The sequence below is a fragment of the Hevea brasiliensis genome, chromosome 7 (genome assembly GCF_030052815.1).
Source record: "Hevea brasiliensis isolate MT/VB/25A 57/8 chromosome 7, ASM3005281v1, whole genome shotgun sequence".
In the NCBI taxonomy this organism is placed as follows: Eukaryota; Viridiplantae; Streptophyta; class Magnoliopsida; order Malpighiales; family Euphorbiaceae; genus Hevea; species Hevea brasiliensis.
The window spans coordinates 52,389,129-52,401,448 of NC_079499.1; positions in this window are offsets into that span (position 1 = coordinate 52,389,129).

Sequence of the window (12,320 nt, forward strand, 5' to 3'; positions counted from 1 at the left end):
TCTATCCAAAAGTCAACATTTTTGTTGACCAATAAGGTGAATAGTGACACCAAAACTTGAAAATTCAAAATTTGAAATTAGAAATGCATGTAGGGGACTTTAAATTGCAATTGGCAATTAATACTAGCAAATGTAAAACTAAAAATGTGGGATCTTGGTGTAATTAGAATTAATATATCCATTAAGTATAAAAAGGTCAACATTTGGGTTGACTAGTAAGGTGAATAGTAATCAAAATGATTAGTAAATTAAGATGAAGACCTAGAACCAATTCTAAGCTTAAATGCTTAGAATTGTATGACAAATGTGGACTATACATCCTAGTCAAAATTGTTAAAAAGAAATTAAGGCCATAAATTTGAAATCTATGAAATATTTATGGATTACTTGAAACATGAAAAATAAGTCACCAAATTGATGTGAATAATTAGTTAGGGCTTATATGCCCATCACAAATGGAATTCATAACATATTAATAACTCAACTTGAAATATAAAAATTGTAATTACATGAGTAGATTCTTGAATGTATAAATGAGAAAAGAAAAATGTTTTGAGTACAATGGTATAAAAGGATAATTGATGTGAATTGTGATCATATAAATGATCAAATGAATGTATGAATTATAATCGAAATTTATCATGAAATAATGAAGTCATAAAATACAATATATTAATATTTAATGATATTATGTGCCCTTGTATTGCCTAGACATGTATGTCAGATTGGATAGTTCAGCATGCCAATAGGGTATTGTTTTAGCAGTACTGCAAAAGGCTTTATGCCTATATTCATAGCTCTATGCCCGTATTCATGGCTCTTATGCTCGTATTCATGGCTTTTATGCCCGATTATGTGATATCCTGGCTTTTTAGCCATACTGACTGCATACGTGGTTGACGTTCTGCGTCCCATGGTATGACGGCCCGAGGCACCGCGGTGTCCAGAGCCAACGACCCGTTATCCAGTTTAGTCAGCCTGTCGTAGGTTACTTGGGCAGTGTAATTTATTAAAATAAATTAAGACTATTAGTAATTAAAAATATTAGAAATCAAATAAATGAGTTAATAAGACTTCAAAAGAATTAGTTACAATTATGAAATGATCCAAACCACATAAAAATTGTTAAGTAAAATGATAAAAGAGTTGCAAAAATAGGTATAACTTAACTAAATATTTTAAATGTACCTTCTATTGCCATATAAATATAAACTGAGTATTTTTATTAATTCTGTATGTTGTACATTATCCCTGTGAATTTCGGAATTAAACGCTTTCAAAGCGAAACAAATGAGAACAAAAGATAATTAATATTAGACACATTGTATTAAATTAAATTGATTCTTAAATATTCAAATTATGCTTCGTTCTTTCTTTATTTGTATATTTTATTTTCTTGTTCTATTATTGCACCACTAAGCAGCAATGCTTAGCGCGATGGATTTGTTTCCTCGCGCAGGTACTTTGACTAAGATTTTTGGAGTCCAGATCTGCAGAAGTGGCTGGAGTATTCAAGGTTGTCACCTCCTCAGCAATGCATGTAGATAGGGCCCATATAGATCATATTTTGTATTTAGTATAAAATGCTAGATATTGTATTATAATGTAGATTATGAGCAGGTAATTAATAGAAATGTAATGTAATTTAATAAATTAGCTTTTTCATATGTAATTAATTTATATATCATGTAAATTATGAAATTATGTAAATTAAAGAAATTTGAAAATTTTACTTATGTGATTTGAGCATGAATGAGATTGTATGGATTCGAAGACAGATTTGAAATATATAGATAATGCATGGAAATGAATATGAAATTGAGATATATGAATGAGATGGTTATGAAAATAATTGATGAGATTTTATTTGTAAAATATTATTGAAATTTTCAAACAGGTAAATAGTAAAATACGTCAACTGGTAATAAAATAGGGGAAACTCCGCTGGTTTCTCCGTCGAAAAATAATTAATATTAAAATATAATGAGATCAAATTATGAAAGGAATAAAGTAAGATAAGATAGGGTGCTCCGGCACCGAATGTAGCACACTTTGCTCGGCTACACTGTAGTCGGGTGAGGGGTGTTACATTTATTGGTATCAAACCGAATGTAGCACACTTTGCTCGGCTATACTGTAGTCGGGTGAGGGGTGTTACAATGAAGGTTAGTGGGAGAAGAACCTCAAATGTGGATGACGTATTAACAATAGGAAATGATATCAATATGCTAACAACTGTAAAAATTTGGTTGTCTAGTACTTTCTCCATGAAAGACTTAAGAGAAGCAACCTATATTTTGGGAATTCATATCTATAGAGATAGATAAAAAAGAATGATAGGTTTATTCCAAAGTCTATACTTGAAAAAGGTATTGAAAAGTTTCAACATGCTTGATTCTAAGAGAGGATTGTTGCTTGTAAGGCACGGTATCTGTAACACCCCTCACCCGACTATAGTGTAGCCGAGAAAGGCGATGCTACATTCGGTGCCGGAGCACCCTAACTTATCTTACTTTATTTCTTTAAAAATTTTGTTCTCGTTATATTTAATATCGATTATTTTTCGACGGAGAAACTAACGGAGTTTCCCTATTTTATTATCGTTTGACGTGTTTTACTATTCAGCTGTTTGAAAATTTCAATAATATTTTACAATAAAAATCTCATCAATTATTCTCATTATTCATATCTCATTTATATATCTCAATTTCGTATTCATTTCCATGCATTTCCATTCATGCATAATTTATATATATAAGTTCTCAAGTTTCATTAATTTACATGATTTACAGACTGATTACATAAATTCATAATTTACATGATCTACAACTTAATTACAGTTCCATAATCTATATTTCAACATACAATTCATAATTTACATTACAAACAATAACTAATTATAATGTACAAAATACATAATATGATCTATACCCTATCTACATGCATTGCTGAGGAGGTGACAACCATGAACACTTCTCATATCAGAACTCCAAAATCTCTGTTTGGTATTCACTGGGCTTTAACTTCAGTACCTACATGAGGAAACAAATCCATCGTGCTAAGCATTGCTGCTTAGTGGTGCAATAATATAACAAGTAAAAATAATTAGAGAATATTTTCTATACTCAAGAATTTTACTGGGTTCATATGAAATTTTTCATACAATATATCTTTCGTCATTTATGTTGCTCTCTAGAATCACTTCTTTCATAAGTTTACAATAATCATTTATATAATGTACAAATAAATCTAAAATTTATACTTATACTTATATTCTTATGAAAGTCACATTTGTAATGTTATTTAAGTTATAATTCTTCTACTAGTCTTTTTATCACTTCCTTGATACTTTCTAAGTTGTTTACAATCATTTCGTAATATTTAAAATTTTTAGAACTAGTTTAATTTACTTCAAATTATTCAAATGAACAAAATTTTGGAGCTAATCTAATTTATTTCAGAACTTCTTCTCATTTATTTACTTTCTAGCACTTTTAATTGCTAATATTCATAACTTATTTTAATAAATTAGACCAAACTGGATAACGAGTCATTGGCACTGGATACCGCGGTGCCTCAGGCCGTCATACCATGGGACGCAGAACGTCAACCACGTATGCAGTCAGCATGGCTAAAAAGCCATGATAACACATAATCGGGCATTAAGCCATGAGTGTGGGCATAAAGCCATGAATACAGGCATAAAGCCATGAATACAGGCATAAAGCCTTTCGCAGTACTGCTAAACAATACCCTATTGGCATGCCAATTTATCCAATCTGACACACATGTCTAGGTAATACAAGGGCACATAATATCATTAAATATTAATATATTGTGTTTTATGACTTCATTATTTCATGAAAAATTCCATAATTTATACATTCATCATAATATTCATACATTCCTTACATCATTCATATTGATCACAATTCACAACAATGGTTTTCATATACCATTGTACTCAAAACATTCTTCCTTTCTCTTATAAAGAAAACTAATGTTCCATTCATATTTTCATGTGATTCATTTATTCATTACAATATTTATATGAATGCATAACTCATACAAGGTGTTATTATCTTATTTGTAATGGAAACATAAATCCTAATGTAAACCTCATCCCATTTATACTCAACAATCCATCTAGGTTAATTTCATTTCATATTCAAGTGGTATTACTTATGTTTTATTAGACCTACTAGTAATGGGAATACAAATCTTAACTATATACTCACATAACTTAAATGTTCATTAAGTCATTTAGGTGAATTACTATTTCTATTCCAAGTAATCCATGAATGTTTCATGGATTTCAAATTTCATACCTTAATTTTCTCTACCAATTTAGTTATTATACTTTGTGTCTTTGTATTTCTATTCACATTACTATTCACTCAAATTATTGACTTTTTAATACATAATAAATTTATTGAACCTAAGTTCTCCAAGATACCATATTTTGCATTTTATTTTTGTTGGTATTGATTTCCAATACCATTTCAATGCTTATCTTATGTTATTCAAAATTTTCAGATTTCATACCCTAGATTTACTGTCCCATTGGTCATTTGTATAGTAGGAATTTGACAAAATTGTCTTCATAAAAGTTGTTCCTTATTGTGTCTAGTTACATTTCTTTTTTTGAATCACTCCATTTGGAGTTTTGTAGCTCAAGTTATGGTCATTTTACCATAATTGCCCGGATTGACTTGTACCCAGAATTTCTAGGCAATTTGGTTCTGGCAGATTTGGTGACCTAAGTTTGGTTGGAAAATTGACTAGGTTATGGTTAGAATTTGGATTTGTGTTCTTCATAAAAGTTGTAGGGCTATGTCTCAGCTTTCTGATGGTAAACTTTCAGATCAATTAAACTTTTCTACACTGAGTTATGACTATTTGAACAAACACTATTTATTTGGTCATTTTCCAGGGACAGCATGTTGGTCACCTGGATTAGGATAATTTTTAGGTCATCTTGGTTTAGTTTTGTGGGCAAGGTTTCTTCACCAAAGTTGTGCCATTATGTGTCTAGTTTCATGTCCAATTAGCCTTGCACCAATTGAACCTATACAGCTCCATTTATAGCTACCCAAACCTACTGGACTCACAACTAATCCTGCAGGTCACCAAGGGCAGCATGCCTAAGCTCAACACCAACATCCTTACCCATTTCAATTCCTCCTCACACACATTCAAATGGTCACTAATTGACCATTACAATGTTAACAAGCCATTACATAAGCAAAACTCTAATTTTTTTTTTCACAAACCCTAATTTCCAAGTGTCCAATTAATGCTATCCATGCCATCCAACACATCCAACACACATAATTCCACATCTAACTCAAGTTATCTAATCACAAACCACTTCTAAACAATTCAAGTCATAGAAATAAACAAATCTCATCCTTCTCCCATGGCTGTAAATTTTCATACAAACTTTAATATTATAACACCCCTATTTGTATAGCCTGATATATTTCACTGTTCCGGTGATCGGAGTCGGTCCGGACAATTAAGGGGATTAGAACCACACTTAAGACATCTAGATAAGCCATAAACACAAATAATTAGTAATTGTCAATTAGTTAAGTATAAATAAGAAAAACAGAACATAAGAAGTTAAATGAGCCGAGAGTCACAGTGATGGGTGACCTTCTCAGGAAGGATTGCGAAGTCGATTTAAACTCGAATTTCGAACCGTAAAATGTGACGCTGCGGTCCTTAGGACCATTGCGAACACAGTGGAAAAGAGAAAATCACGAAAAAGAATTGTTAAGCAGGTCAAATAATTAGGTCAGAGATCTGAAAGAAATATTGAATTATTTGCAAACCGGGTCGAACCGGCGAGGGGCAATTTGGTCAATTGATCCCGAGAGCTGACTCCTGACCTAACTGTCAAATAAAATCAGAGAAAATAAAATTTTCGGATAAAAAATTAAATTAAAGAACTAAGGAAAAATAAATGAAAAAAAAAGAAAAAAGAGAAAAGTTAACTACATTACTTTTATGACATCAAAATGATGTCAAAATTGATTTTTAATTTCCCACCATATTTGACTAATTCAATTACATAAAAGTAACCATAAAAGACATAAAAATTAAAAAAGAAAATAACCCACCTCTTGCTTCAAAGTTTCGGCAGCCATATCTCTCCCTAAGCTCACCATTGTTGTCCTCCATGAAAGCTTAAGTTCAAGCTTGTAAACACCCATTTAACCCTATCTTGCCCCAAATTCTTCCATAAAAACTTGTTAACCTCACTTGAGAAGAAGATTGATCACAAAAGAAAGAGAAAAAGAAGAAGGAAATTGAAGATTTAGCATCCAAGTTGAGGTTAGTGATTTAATTTGCAAAATTAGTTTATTAGTTGTGTTTAAAGCTTAACTAACTTAGAAATAAACTTAAAATGAAATGAAATTAATTGTTGGAGGACTAAACATGGATTTTGGTCAGCTAGGGTTTGCTATGGTAGTGCATGAATTTGATTGGATTAAAAGTGTAGGCAAGCTTATATGAATGTGGAGGTGATGTTGAGATGCTTAGATTTGGTTAAATGTAATTACTAGTGTAGTTAGGGTTTGGCACCTAGGGTTTAGAGGCAAAAATGTGAGAATTGGTCAAGTGATGTGTTTGACCTAGTTTGAAGTGAGAAATGGTCATTTGTGACCAAATGAAGTGTGTTGGAAGTGTTTGAATTGAGTTTAAATTCGGATTGAATGTGGTCATGCTGCTGGCAGTAGGACCAAGGTCCCTTTGAGGGACCAAAACTGAAAATTTATAAGTCCAATTGGTATGAGACCAATTGGGAATGAAAATAGACACAAAATGACACAATTTTCATTTAGAAATCATGCCCAAAAAGTGACCAAAACCTAGTGAACAAATTGACCAAATCCGGATTTTCTCAGTCTGACCTGTACAAAAATGACTAAATGAATAGTGTTTATTCATTTGGCCATAACTTGAGCTAGGCAGGTCTAAATGACCTGAAATTTTACCAGTGGACAGTTGAGATATAGACCTAAAACTTTCATGAAGAACACAAACCCAAATTATGCCATTAACTAAGTCATTTGGCCACCCAAATTTGGTGACCTAAAACTGCCAGAACCAGAATTTGCCCAGAAATCTGGGTTAAGTCCAATTCGGTAGCCATGGTTCAAATGGCTATAACTTGAGCTAAAAAACTCCAATTGGAGTGATTCAAAAAGGAGAATAAAGTTAAGACAATAGGAAACATTTTCTATGAAGGAAGTTTTGCCAAATTCTAACAGAAAAATGACCAATGAAACAGTGCAACTTAAGACACCAAAACTGAAAATTTGCAAATTTGTCTAAAAGACTTAGAATTTGAGTAAACAAACAAAACCAAAAAATTTAGTGACCAAAATGTGGTAAGTGGGTGAAGTTGGAATTCCCATACCTATTAAGCTTTAGAAAGTCAACAAATTGACTTGAATAGTAACCCCGAAACACAAAATTTAAAGAACGTCAAGTTTAGCACATTAGAGATAGGTATAAGTGAATTTAAATTTATTTTTGAATTTATGCTAAGTTATGATACTGAAATACTGTGAAACTGTGTGTTTCAGTGGAAAAGAACATCGGGAAAGAACCTGAGGAATTGAGTCAAGGCCAAGAAGCGACTCGCTTAAGGTTTGTGCACAACGTATAATTTTTGTAAATTATCTTCTGCATATTGATTTGAGATATTGAATTGTGACATTACTATGATGAAGTATTTATGATGCTTTTGATTTAAATTGTTGAAAGTTAATTGTGTATATTTGAAATGGCAATGTTTAGTAAATTGTTAAGATAAGTTTTGAAACCACAGTGTCATGACCATATATTTGAACACCTCCCTAGCATGACTAGTGGGGGTAATCAGTTTCGAATTTTGATTCCTTCTCTGGCTGAAGTGTTGAGGTGTGTGCTAGTAGAAGAAGAAATTGAATGGATATCCATATATTTGAGCTAGCTAGCCTTGTGATGTGACTTCTCCTTAGCCTCTGGTTACTGAGATTATATTTGTTTCGAATGGCATGATATCACTGTGGGTTTTATGAAATGTGTTTTGATACTTCGAAATGAAATTGTTTGGGTTAAAATCTCATAATTCATGTTTTATATTTAATTCTCATGTTCAGTCTAATTTTTGAATAAATATGGTTTAAATTCTGCATAAAGATTATTTTAGTATGTTGTGCACCACTGAGTCCTAGTACTCAGCGATAGCTGTTATTGCTGTCGCAGATTTAGAGACTAGAGAAGCAGCAGACTGAACTGCTGAGGATTGAGGACCTACCTGCTTGAAGTTATCGGGTATATTTTATACCTTGACTGTAAAAATTTATTTTGATGTATGTAATGTATGTAAATGTATGGACATGTAAAATTAGTCTTGAGCAGCTTGTACAAAGTTTATATAAAGTTTGTAATAAAATTTAGTTTGAATTTCTTTTAATGTAAATTTTTAGTATGATGTATATATAAATTGTTTATCTTTAATGAAATATGAATGAATGAAATTGATTGACAATATCTTGATAATTATTGAATTTTGGAAATTGAAAAATGAGGATTGTTGAATTTTGAAACTTGAGAAATTGATTGGAATTGATTGTGAATTTAAAGAAGTTGTGGAGAAAAATTATTGGAAGTGCTTTCTTTTTTTTTTTTTTCCAAGTATTTGAAGAACTGTTTTCTCAAAATACAGACGGCACTCTGCCGAAATTTTTATAAAATTTGCGGAAAAACAAAATGGGCCAAAAATTTTACTAGTTTTAAAACTTCAAATAAATGATTTTAATACCTATTAGAAAATGCTCACCACTTATAAAAGTAAGACAATTGTTTTAAAATCCTTTGTAGGGTACTTAATGAGTTATCGGTAAGTGAAGTTCAGTAGTTCATTAGGTATTCTACGGAATCATGTTATACCTTACAGAGGGGTAAGGTGTGACATGTTTTAGTGGTATCAGAGCAAATTTTTGAAGTATGTTTTAATTTGAGAATTTGTGTCTTTTATTGTTAAGTACAACTGCTCAATGTTCATATTTGTTACATACAATGCATTACATCATAAATATGAACTAACGGAGGGAAATCTCCTTATGTTATTTGTTCAGGAGATACCCTAACTTCAGACTGAAATGGAAGAAGGGGATCGCTCAGTCGAGCAATCTGTTGAAGCTGAGGCACAAGGGGAAGCCCCAGCTGTATAGAATGTCAGTGGGTCGAGCACCACTCTACAAATACCACGATTTCAAAGATAGCTTGCACAGCAGATGGCTGTGATGTTTCAACAAATGGCTAGGGTATGCTCGCTCAAGCTCCACCCTGCACACTGTGGCACAACCACCGCCTCCAAACGATAAAGATGAGAAGTTGTTGAAGTATGGAGCTACTGAATTTAAGGGTACAGTAGACCCGCTTGAGGCAGAGCAATGGCTTAAAAGGGTGGATAGAGTGTTTAAGAAGCTGCATTGCCCGGATGAATTGAAGTTTGAATACTCCGTGTCACTACTGCAAGGGGATGCATATGATTGGTGGAAGACCATCCCCCACAGCTTGGCTGAACCACCAGTACTGACCTGGGATGACTTCATCAGAGAATTCAGACAAAAATACATCCCAGACGCATATGTGGATCAAAAGTTGCAAGAATTTCTAAGTCTGAAGTAAGGGAGTAAATCAGTGGTAGAATATGAGAGGGAGTTCTACCAGCAAGGAAAGGTGCAAGAGATTTGAGACTGGTTTGAAGCCTAGTTTGAGAATGCAAGTAGTGGGATTCAGACACAGCAACTTTTCAGAACTCATGTCTCAAGCACTTGAGCTAGAAAGGATTGAATTAGAAGCGACCCCAACAAAAGAAAAATCAGAAAAAGTTGAAAAATCAGAGAAAGACAAAGGGGAAAAATCAGTTGAATAAAGTTCTGGTGGTACTTCTGGGAAGAGAAAGAAATTTGGTGGACCTAGTAGAGGTCAAGGTGGAAGATTTGGAAGGGGCCGATTCTCTAGACAGAGACCCCTTAGGTCTAGTCAGCAGTCGAGTAGGGGTTTATATCCTGCCCGCCCCTGTGAGACTTGTGGCAAGATTCATGGGGGAGAATGCTATTGGGCCACTGGAGCCTGTTTTAACTATAGAGGCAAGGGCCATCTTACTAAAGACTGCACTAGTGCTCCTAAATATGGTCCAGCTCCTACTGCTGCCGAAGGATCTATTCAGAGTCCTGCTTCCAGAAGTTCACAACCTGTTAGCAGAGGAAGAGGCAGAGGTAGAGGCACTGCTTCTGGCAATCAGGGCACTGTTGGTCAGTCAGCACAAGGAAGTGCTTCAGCCAGAGTTTACACTATGAGACAACGAGAAGAGGCTGAGACTTCTGATGTTGTAGCTGGTACATTCTCTATCTCTGATCGACAAGTATTTGTGTTGTTTGATCCGGGTTCAACCCTCTCATATGTTAGTGCTAGCATAGCCAGTTCACTTGCTGTTCCATGTGTCCAAATGGGTTTTGAAGTGCTAGTAACTAGTCTGTTAGGACAAGAGGTTCGAGTCAACAGAATTTATAGAGACTGTCCTTTGGTGATCCAAGGACATGTTTTTCTATCAGATTTGATTGAAATTCCCTTTAGAGAGTATGATATTATCTTAGGCATGGATTGGTTAGCCAGGCAACACGCCATGATTGATTGTAGACTGAAGACAGTCACTTTTGGTCTCTCTCTATATGGTGATGTGGTAATACATGGGGAGAGGCATTTATTGCCATCAAACATCATTTCAGCTGCACTAGCCAGAAGAATGATCAGAAAGGGGTGTGAAGCATACTTGGCACATGTGATAGACACCCAAGTGGGGAGTCCAGCACTGAGGGACATCCCTATTGCATGTGACTTTCCGGATGTGTTTCCTGATGAATTGCCAGGATTACCTCCAGAAAGAGAGGTACAGTTTGAGATTGATGTTATGCCTGGTGTGGACCCAATCTCCATAACGCCATATAGAATGGCACTTGCAGAATTGAAGGAGTTAAAAGTGCAGTTGCAAGAGCTGCTTGACAAAGGCTTTATCCACCCTAGTGTGTCACCTTGGGGAGCGCCAGTGTTGTTTGTTAAGAAGAAAGATGGCACTCTCTGCTTGTGTATTGATTATCGGCAGTTGAATAAGGTGACAATAAAGAATAGATATCTATTACCCCACATTGATGACTTGTTTGATCAGTTAAGGGGTGCAGCTGTGTTCTCCAGAATTGACCTGAGATCAGGTTATTATCAGCTAAAAGTATAAGAGTAGAGTATTCCTAAAACTGCCTTCAGAACCCGCTATGGCCATTATGAGTTCTTGGTCATGCCATTCAGATTAACTAATGCTCCAGCTACTTTTATGGATCTGATGAACACTATCTTCAGACCATACCTCGATCAGTTTGTTGTGGTATTCATTGATGATATATTGGTCTATTCGAGGAGTACAGAAGAGCATGATAGACATCTGCGAATTGTACTATAGATTTTGAGGGAGAAACAATTATATGCCAAATTGTCAAAGTGTGAATTTTGGCTGAAAGAAATATCTTTCTTGGGGCATGTCGTATCAGAAGAGGGCATCAAGGTAGATCCAAGTAAGATTGAAGTTGTCCTTAATTGGAGGCCACCCAGAAATATCACAGAGATTCGTAGTTTTCTGGGGTTAGCTAGATACTACCATCGATTTGTGAAGGGATTTTACATGTTGGCATCTCCATTGACCAAATTACTTAGAAAAGATGTGAAATTTTAGTGGACGGATAAATGCCAATAGAGTTTTGATGAATTGAAGAAATGTTTGACTGAAGCTCCAGTCCTTACTTTACTTACTCTGGGTAAAGAATACACAGTTTATAGTGATGCTTCTCACAATGGGTTAGGCTGTGTATTGATGCAAGATCGAAATGTCATTGCCTATGCATCATGCCAGCTAAAACCACATGAGAGGAACTATCCGACACATGACTTGGAGCTTGCAGCTATCGTGTTTGCTCTTAAGATTTGGAGACACTATTTGTATGGGGAAAAGTGTTATATTTACACAGATCATAAGAGTTTGAAGTATTTGGGCACCCAGAAAGAGTTGAATTTCAGACAGAGGAGATGGTTAGAGTTAATAAAAGACTGATTATCTGATAGACTATCAGCTAGGAAAAGCTAATGTTGTGGCTGATGCTTTAAGTCACAAGACTATAGCAAGTCTACGGGTTACTCCTTTGTCTATGGTACAAGAGTTGAGATCATTACATGCCAGCTTAGAGATTAATGATGATGGGCAGACA